Raw genomic sequence first — 10,184 nt, forward strand, 5'->3', positions numbered from 1 at the left:
CTAATTCCGTCTATGGTCTTTTAATTGAGAACCTACCTGACCTGCACACACCAGCTTAACTTACGGGTGTCTGGAATCACCCATGACACCTGTCAAGCAAAACTCTAAGTGGGGAGGCTAAAACCTCGAATAGCATGGGATCAAATTTATATCGCGCGCTCTAAGGGGTGCCCCCCTCTCGGTCCCAACCGGAAACACCCATGCCCCCAGACCAGGTGGCCTGCCTACCGGATGCAGCCACTATCTTCCACCATGACCTCTCTGTACGGTGTGTGCCAAGAAAGGGGTTGACAACTTACTGAATCGTACCCTACCTGCGGTAGGGACAAGTGGTAGTACGAAACAAGCATGGGGGTTACTGGAACAAGACTAGATCTATGGTCGACTCAGGAGGTTTATAAATTTCCCGCATGATATGTGTGACCAATATATTTCCAACCAACAAAATTACCACTCATTATACCTTACTATGCCATACCGGACATAACCGTCCCGACGAATACCGGAGACAAGCTCACGCCTACCCAAGGCAGAGGCTTTCCCGGATTTCTTTCCGGCATGCATGCAAGGCATACGAGGACGATTGCCATCACAAGTATATACATTTCCAACAGTAAGGAAATCTCCAATATGCATTCATGCAAATGATCGTATCACCACATAAAATAACGAGTTCTCGGTATTAAGGTGGTGTTATAATCGTGTCAACCAACACAAAAACATTATGCCAGGGTTCAGAATGCTTGCCTTCAAGAGTATGCAAGTGGCGTGTGCCTTTTGGAAGTTGACTTCTTCTTCAAAAACCTATTTTTGAAATTATTCAAATTAACACATAGTTTCAAAACAGTACAAAAAAGTTGTCTGATTTTTTTTTCAAATAAGTCTGTAAATAAACTAGACAATATTTGAGAGAGGTAGGAAAAATAATCAACTCATTTGGAGTTTTATTTTAAAAGATATAGCCAGTCAAAGTTTGGTCAAATTTCTAGTTTTAAATAAAACAGAAAAAGAAAAGAAAACGTTTCGAATAGATACAAGTCAAACACGTACTTTGCATTTACGTCTTCACTTATCCAGCGTGGACCGGCCTGTGGTCACTGACAGTTGGTTCAGGGGGTCCACTGGTCAGGTTTGACCGGTCTCCCCCGCCTCCTTCCTCCTCCGGCCGAACAGGGGCGGGGCTCCGGTGATCAACGCCGGCGAACGATGGCTCCTCGAGGGCATCCGAGGGCAGGGATGGATCCGTCAGTCCAGGGTGGTCCTCCCAGTAGCCGCTCGGTTGGTGGGGGTGGAGGGGGTCGCCGGCGGTGAGATTCGCGGCGGAGATGGCTTCGGGCACGATTGGGGATTTGGGCTATGGTGGCTTCCAATCATGGCTGAGGGTTTGTGCGGCTCCGCATGATCCAGGGGAGTCAGGTGGTGGCGTCGGACGGGCAGGGGAGGCCCTGGTTGCGATGCATGGTGCTGGGGCGTGGCGGCGGCCGAACCGGCCGGAGTCGGGGAAGACGACTTTCCCCCGATGATTACTGGCTGTGGGGGTGCTATGGGGGTGGCCTGAGGTCGCCTGAGTGCTCGGATGAGCCCGGGGGTCTCCTTTTATAGCACAACGAGGTCGGTTCCGCGGCGGCCAGAGATAAGCTCGGCGAACCGCCTCGCTGTAGCTTGTAGGGCATCGTGGTGGCGACGGGCGCTAGCGGACGAGCTCGTGAATGAGCTCAGTCTGCTCCCGAGGGCAGCTGGCGCGCTGGGGTGGCTCGGGCGGCGCCGTCCGGGGCAGGAGCCCATTGTGGCCGGCTGCTAGCCACCATGGCCGACCTGACAGCGGCACTGTGCGGCCCCAGGGATGAGCTGGCGTGTTCTGGTGAGTGGATGAGGTCGGGGTGTGGCTCTGCAGGCGAGCAAAGGCCAGGGGCGCGGGGCGAGCGAACGCGGCGGCTCGGGTGCACGCACGTGCAAAACGCGCGCCCTGGCCGCGCCCAGAGCACGCCCACCAGGTGTTCGGCGAAATGCCAGGCCTTGCTAGGAGGCTAGAGTGGAGCTGGGGTTTAACAGGATTAGGTTAGGGTAGTCTACAGGCTTAGTGGACATGGTGGTTAGGCAAAGCAAGTAGGTCCAGTGTGCAAACTAAAACTCATGTCAAATCTAACCGTGCACACAAGGTGCTTGACAGAATGCCACATGCACCTAGGCACTTCTTGGGGTGGCCAAACTCTCCAGACTAGTGTGTCTTTAGGTGTAGGTGATGGTGGCAAGGTCATTTGGGCAAAACCAGAAACTGGCTAGTGCAAGTTTTGCAAATCTTTTGTTCTGGACAGAAGGAAAATGGCATCATTGCTTGCACTAAAAATCCTCCAATGGGTCCACTCTCCTGGACTTAAGGGTTTGGTAGGGTGGTCTACAAGCAGGAGAAAGAATCAAGGGGAAAATGGAAAGTTAAAATATGGTTGCAGTACAAATCATCAAGTTGGACCAGAATGAAAATGAGGTTGATTTACTCAAATTTTTCAAAGGACATAACTGGGTTTTTCCATAAATATGAATAATATACTCCTACTGACCTCCCCTAATTTTGGTGGATGTTTTAAAAGAATATTTAAATTGGTTGTAGTGCAAAAGTGCAATCTGGACTAGATTTGAGAACTTGGTGTAGGGCTAAAAATCTCCAATGATTAAAGAATATTTTTACATAAAAGTGATTTAGGGACATCATATGTCATCCCCAAATTTTGGTGGGATTATTAAATGAATTTATTAAAAGGTTGCAGTGCAAAAGTGACCCTAAAACTTATGAAAAGCCATTTTAGAGAAATAAAGCTTAGTGAAAATTTAAAAATCATCCTACTGATAAAAGAAATGTTTTATTGAGAGAATATGTGAGTCCAATAATAATTGGAGAGTTTTCACTTGGGGTGAAAACTCCATAACTTAGAAGAAAAGAGAGGTTCTGATATCGAAAATAAATCCAGAGAAATGAAAATTAAATCTCCTGGTAAAATTTTAATTAAACAAAACATGGTTAAATTTTTGGGGTGTTACAACACTACCCCCTTAATAAAAATCTCGTCCTCGAGATTTGTTAAGAGTTGTTTTTGAAAATATCCATCCTGTTAGTTGATACCAAAAAGTTTACTCATAGCACAAACTTAGGGTACAACGCACGAGCTGCAACACATAAACGCTAGGACAATAAACATATAAGTGATGCATTACTGTGGGTGCCGTCGGGGTTGTTTTTGGTAGCTACGCCCGGAAATTTAAAAATGCAATCATACCCCAATCATACTTATGCATGGCTACTATTTAAAATAGGGCGCAGAAGCAAACAACTTTTAATTACGGCGATACAGGATCGCATGGTTACAGGGTGTAGCCATACTAAGACTCGGTACTACTCGATTGACTTAGTCTAGCGTGCCTTGTGGATGTCGAGGCTTCTCCACGGTTTTCACCGTCGGGATTTGCTGGAGGGGGTTGAGGGGCTGTAGGGTCGGGGTAACGGTGATGACCATCCTGGGGATTGTTGGCCACAATCCCATTGGAGCGTGTTCCCTAAAGGCGACGAAGCACCTCTGGGGTCATCAAGGTGTTTTGGTCGATGACTGGGGCAGACCTCAGAGACTCGACCGGTTGTCCGAACAGCACGACTGGGTTGTCGGTGTTGGGCTCTTCTTCCCCTCTTGCCGGGGCTCGGCGTATCAGTTCTCCATGAGCTGCGATCAGATCAAGAGTGATTTGATCGAACAGATCCTCTAGTGCACTTACATAGTGCACCAGATGCAACAATGCAGGATCCGTCTCGTGATCTCCGTTGGCAACCTGGGGTGGCCTACCATACCCGTCACGGATGGGGTAGTAGTAGAACGAGCGACAGTTAACTCTAGGCGATAACTGACGGAGTTGAACTACAGACTCTCGAGCAGCTAGTTGGATGGCTTGTGGCTCAAAGGAAGTTGTCCTTTCGGTGAACCTGTAGGGGCATTCTGGAGATAGACCCCTACCATAGATGTGCACGGTGGCCCAGAATTGACGGCTCTGACCGCTCATGGGTCCTTGGTACACAACATATTCTGGGGGCTCATCTAATGCAAAGGCACGGCGGGTGAGGTTTGCTAGGACGATCACAAAATATCCAAGGTTGTTTGCTCTGGTCTCATTGTGCACGACGGGGCCAGGCATTATAGCTCGGTTTGGGCAAGAGTGTGTGATGTGCTGTGTTGAGGCTAGCGTGCCCTTTTTATAGAAAAAGGGGATGGAGTCTTCCTTCGCACGCTTGCGAATGAGACAATTTAGGGGTCGGTCACTGGCGCGTGATCGAGATGCTAGGCTGATAGGTTGGGCACCGACTGCCAAAGGTGTCGGGGTCACTGTGTGGCTATCTTACGCGAGAAGCTTGGACGGGGTTAGGTTATGGTCTAGTGGGTTGGCTAACCTAGGTTTATTGACCTGACTAAGATAGGATTAGCTAATGGTCAGCCTGGCTCTGATACCAAGTTTGTCAGGACCGGATTTTTGGGATATTAATTTCCAGAAAATGGCCCTTGTGCTCACCAGCACCAGGATTACTGTTAGCTGATGAGGCACCAAATTGATACAGAAATTCCAAGCAAAATACAAAATATGTAGTACAAGACCATTCTGGCCTATGAGTATAACAAATGGTTTCTAGTGGTTGATGGCGGAAGCGGTTTGTGGATCATCAGCGTCTATGGGACTCCATTTCCCACAGGAACAGCTGACCAGGATAACTCCTATCTTCGCGAGGCTGCTATCACCATTGCTTAGGTTTCGGGGCTGTCATCACATTGCTCCTCTCCATGCAAGAAATCTGGCCAAGACAATAGCCAGGGACAAGCCAGTGAGTACTTTGAATGTACTCGCAACCATTATGAACATGGGTATAATATAACAAATAATAATCATGCTCTAAAATATTCTATGGTCATAACATTAGTCATAAAGTAAAATCACTAATGCATGCAAGCAGGTTATTTATATGCAACATGAATATGTAATAACGGAGTAGTAATAAGATGCACCGATCGGGTGTCTGAAGCGATGCCTCGAAAGGATAGTAAATAACGAGCATGCCTTAGTCGGGCGTCTGAGAGACACCACATAAAGGGCTTATAAAGCAAATAATTAACAAGCAGGCCACAGTCGGGCGTCTCAGCGACACCACATAAAGGGCTTTATAAAGTAAATAATTAACAAGCAGGCCACAGTCAGGCGTCTCAGCGACACCACATAAAGGGCTTTATAAAGTAAATAATTAACAAGCAGGCCAGAGTCGGGCGTCTCAGCGACACCACATAAAGGGCTTTATAAAGTAAATAATTAGCAAGCATGCCATAGTCGGGCGTCTCAGCGACACCACATAAAGGGCTTTATAAAGTAAATAATTAACAAGCAGGCCACATTCGGGCGTCTCAGCGACACCACATAAAGGGCTTATAAGGAAACAATCACAGTGAATATCCAGGAGGTAGAACCGTCCCAGGTATACTCAATAATTCAAATAATATAATTTGTTAGTCCATAATAATAATCATAATCCTCAAGTCATAATCCATGTTCTGGTTTATCAGTTTCTCCTCCAAAGACCGACACTAAGACCGACACTTGACCCATCCCAGACTGTAGTCCTTAACCATGGACACGGCTATTCGAATAGATATAATCTCTGCAGAGCGTGTACTCTTTACCCACGAGTAACGGATTCCTTTAGTCCATCGAGACTAATTCCGTCTACGGTCTTTTAATTGAAAACCCACCTTACCTGCACACACCAACTTAACTTACTGGTGTCTGGAATTACCCATGACACCTGTCAAGCAAAACTCTAAGTGTGGAGGCTACAACCTCGAATAGCATGGGATCAAATTTATATCGCGCGCTCTAAGGGGTTCCCCCCTCTCGGTCCCAACCGGAAACACCCATGCCCCCGGACCAGGTGGCCTGCCTACCGGATGCAGCCGGTATCTGACACCATTGCCTCTCTGTACGGTGTGTGCCAAGAAAGGGGTTGACAACTTACTCAACCGTACCCTACCTGCGGCAAGGACAAGTGGTAGTGTGAAACGAGCATGGGGGTTACTGGAACAAGACTCCATCTACGGTCGACTCAGGAGGTTTATAAATTTCCCGCATGATATGTCTAACTAATATATTTCCAACCAACAAAATTACCATTCATTATACCTTACTATGCCATACCGGACATAACCGTCCCGACGAATACCGGAGACAAGCTCACGCCTACCCAAGGCAGAGGCTTTCCCGGATTTCTTTCCGGCATGCATGCAAGGCATACGAGGACGATTGCCATCACAAGTATATCCATTTCCAACAGCAAGGAAATCTCCAATATGCATTCATGCAAATGATCGTATCACCACATAAAATAACGAGTTCTCGGTATTAAGGTGGTGTTATAATCATGTCAACCAACACAAAAACATTATGCCAGGGTTCAAAATGCTTGCCTTCAATAGTATGCAAGTGGGGTGTGCCTTTTGAAAGTTGACTTCTTCAAAAACCTATTTTTGAAATTATTCAAATTAACACATATTTTCAAAACAGTTCAAAAAAGTTGTCTGAAATTTTTTCAAATAAATCTGAAAATAAACTAGACAATATTTGAGAGAGGTAGGAAAAATAATCAACTCATTTGGAGTTTTATTTTAAAAGATATAGCCAGTCAAAGTTTGGTCAAATTTCTGGTTTTCAATAAAACAAAAAAAGAAAAGAAAACGTTTCGAATAGATACACATCGAACATGTACTTTGCATTTACGTCTTCACTTATTCAGCGTGGACCGGCCCGTGGTCACTGACAGTGGGTTCAGGGGGCCCACTGGTCAGGTTTGACCGGTCTCCCCCGCCTCCTTCCTCCTCCGACCGAACAGGGGCGGGGCTCCGGTGATCAACGCCGGCGAACGATGGCTCCTCGAGGGCATCTGAGGGCAGGGATGGATCCGCCAGTCTAGGGCGGTCCTCCCGGTAGCCGCTCGGTTGGTGGGGGTGGAGGGGGTCGCCGGCAGTGAGCTTTGCGGCGGAGATGGCTTCGGGCATGATTGGGGATTTGGGCTATGGTGGCTTCCAATCATGGCTGAGGGTTTGGGCGGCTCCGCACGATCCAAGGGAGTCGGGTGGTGGCGTCGGACAGGCAGGGGAGGCCCTGGTTGCGACGCATGGTGCTGGGGCGTGGCGGCGGCCGAACCAGCCGGAGTTGGGGAAGACGACTTCCCCCCGATGATTACTGGCTGTGGGGTGCTATGGGGGTGGCCTGAGGTCGCCTGAGTGCTCGGATGAGCCTGGGGGTCTCCTTTTATAGCACAACAAGGTCGGTTCCGCGGCGGCCAGAGATAAGCTCGGCGAACCGCCTCACTGTAGCTTGTAGGGCATCATGGCGGCGACGGGCGCTAGCGGACGAGCTCGTGAATGAGCTCAGTCTGCTCCCGAGGGCAGCTGGCGCGCTGGGGTGGCTCGGGCGGCGCCGTCCGGGGAAGGAGCCTTCTATGGCCGGTCGCTAGCCGCCGTGGCCGACCTGACGGCGGCGCTGTGCGGCCCCAGGGTGCAAACTAAAACTCATGTCAAATCTGACCATGCACACAAGGTGCTTGACAGAATGCCACATGCACCTAGGCACTTCTTGGGGTGGCCAAACTCTACAGACTAGTGTCTCTTTAGGTGTAGGTGATGGTGGCAAGGCCATTTGGGCAAAACCAGAAACTGGCTAGTGCAAGTTTTGCAAATCTTTTGTTCTGGACAGAAGGTAAATGGCATCATTGCTTGCACTAAAAATCCTCCAATGGGTCCACTCTCCTGGACTTAAGGGTTTGGTAGGGTGGTCTACAAGCAGGAGAAAGAATCAAGGAAAAAGGCAAGTTAAAATATGGTTGCAGTACAAATCATCAAGTTGGACCAGACTGAAAATGAGGTTGATTTACTCAAATTTTTCAAAGGACATAACTGGGTTTTTGCATAAAGATGAATAATATACTCCTACTGACCTCCCCTAATTTTGGTGGAAGTTTTAAAAGAATATTTAAATAGGTTGTAGTGCAAAAGTGCAATCTGGACTAGATTTGAAAACTTGATGTAGAGCTAAAAATCTCCAATGATTAAAGAATATTTTTACATAAAAGTGATTTAGGGACATCATATGTCATCCCAAATTTTGGTGGGATTTTTAAATGAATTTATTAAAAGGTTGCAGTGCAAAAGTGACCCTAAAACTTATGAAAAGCCATTTTAGAGAAATAAAGCTTAGTGAAAAAATAAAAATCATCCTACTGATAAAAGAAATGTTTTATTGGGAGAATATGTGAGTCCAACAATAATTGGAGAGTTTTCACTTGGGGGTGAAAACTCCATAACTTAGAAGAAAAGAGAGGTTCTGAGATCGGAAATAAATCCAGAGAAATGAAAATTAAATCTCCTAGCAAAATTTTAATTAAACAAAACATGGTTAAATTTTTGGGGTGTTAGATATGGGCTGGGCCTCCGGTTAGTAGGTTAGCCCCAAAAATGATATAAATGTGTAGAATAAAGCCCATAAACATCCAAAAGGGGTAATATAATAGCATGGAACAAAAAAAATTATAGATACGTTGGAGACGTATCAAGCATCCCCAAGCTTAATTCCTGCTCGTCCTCGAGTAGGTAAATGATAAAAAAAAGAAATTTTTGATGTGGAATGCTGCCTAGCATAATTCTCAATGTAATTTTCTTTATTGTGGCATGAATGTTCAGATCCAAATGATTAAAAATAAAAGCTTATAAAACATAAAAATAATAATGCTTCAAAGAATACTAACAAATAATCATGTCCTATCAAAATAACATAGCCAAAGAAAGCTTATCCCTACAAAATCATATAGTTAGGCCATGCTTCATTTTCATTACACAAAATACTCCCATCATGCACAACCCCGATGACGAGCCGAGCAATTATTTCATACTTTTTAACACACTTCAGCTTTTTCAACTCTTACGCAATACATGAGCGTAAGGCATGGACATAACACTATGGTGGTATATGGTGGTGGTTGTGAGGACAAAAAGGGAGAAGATAGTCTCACATCAACTAGGCGTATTAACGGGCTATATGGAGATGCCCATTAATAGATATCAATGTGAGTGAGTAGGGATTGCCATGCAAGAGATGCACTACAGCTATAAATATATGAAAGCTCAACAAAAGAAACTAAGTGGATGTGCATCCAACTTGCTTGCTCACGAAGACCTAGGGCATTTTGAGGAAGCCCATCATTGGAATATACAAGCCAAGTTCTATAATGAAAAATTCCCACTTAGTATATGAAAGTGACAACATAGGAGACTCTCTATCATGAAGATCACGGTGCTACTTTGAAGCACAAGTGTGGAAAAAGAGATAGTAGCATTGTCCCTTCTCTATTTTTCTCTCATTTTATTTTTTTTCTTTTCTCCTTTTTTTCTTTCTTCTCTTTTTTTTTCTTTGGCCTTCTCTCTTTTTTTCTTCTTTTTGGCCTTTTTTTCTTTTCTCATTTTTTTTCTTTTTGTAAAGTCCGAAGTCTCATCCTGACTTGTGGGGGAATCATAGCCTTCATCATCCTTTCCTCACTAGGACAATGCTCTAATAATGAAGATCATCACACATTTATGGATTTACAACTCAAGAATTACAACTCAAAGCTAGAACAAGATATGACTATATGAATGCCTCCGGCGGTGTACCGGGATATGCAATGAATCAAGAGCGACATGTATGAAAATTATGAAGGTGGCTTTGCCACAAATACGATGTCAACTACATGATCATGCAAAGAGCAATATGACAATGATGGTACGTGTCATAATAAACGGAAAGGTGGAAAGTTGCATGGCAATATATCTCGGAATGGCTATGGAAATGCCATAATAGGTAGGTATGGCGGCTGTTTTGAGGAAGGTAAATAAGGGGTTTATGATACCGGCGAAAGTTGCACGGTAATAATAAAGGCTAGCAAAGTGGAAGGATGAGTGTGCATATATCCATGGACTCACATTAGTCAAAAAGAACTCATATACTTACTGCAAAAGTCTACTTAGCCCTCGAAGAAAAGTACTACTACGCATGCCCCAAGAGGGATAGATTGGTAGGAAAAGACCATCGCTCGTCCCCAACTGCCACTCATAAGGAAGACAATCAAAAGAGCACCT

This window comes from Triticum aestivum, chromosome 6B (genome assembly GCF_018294505.1).
Source record: "Triticum aestivum cultivar Chinese Spring chromosome 6B, IWGSC CS RefSeq v2.1, whole genome shotgun sequence".
NCBI lineage: Eukaryota > Viridiplantae > Streptophyta > Magnoliopsida > Poales > Poaceae > Triticum > Triticum aestivum.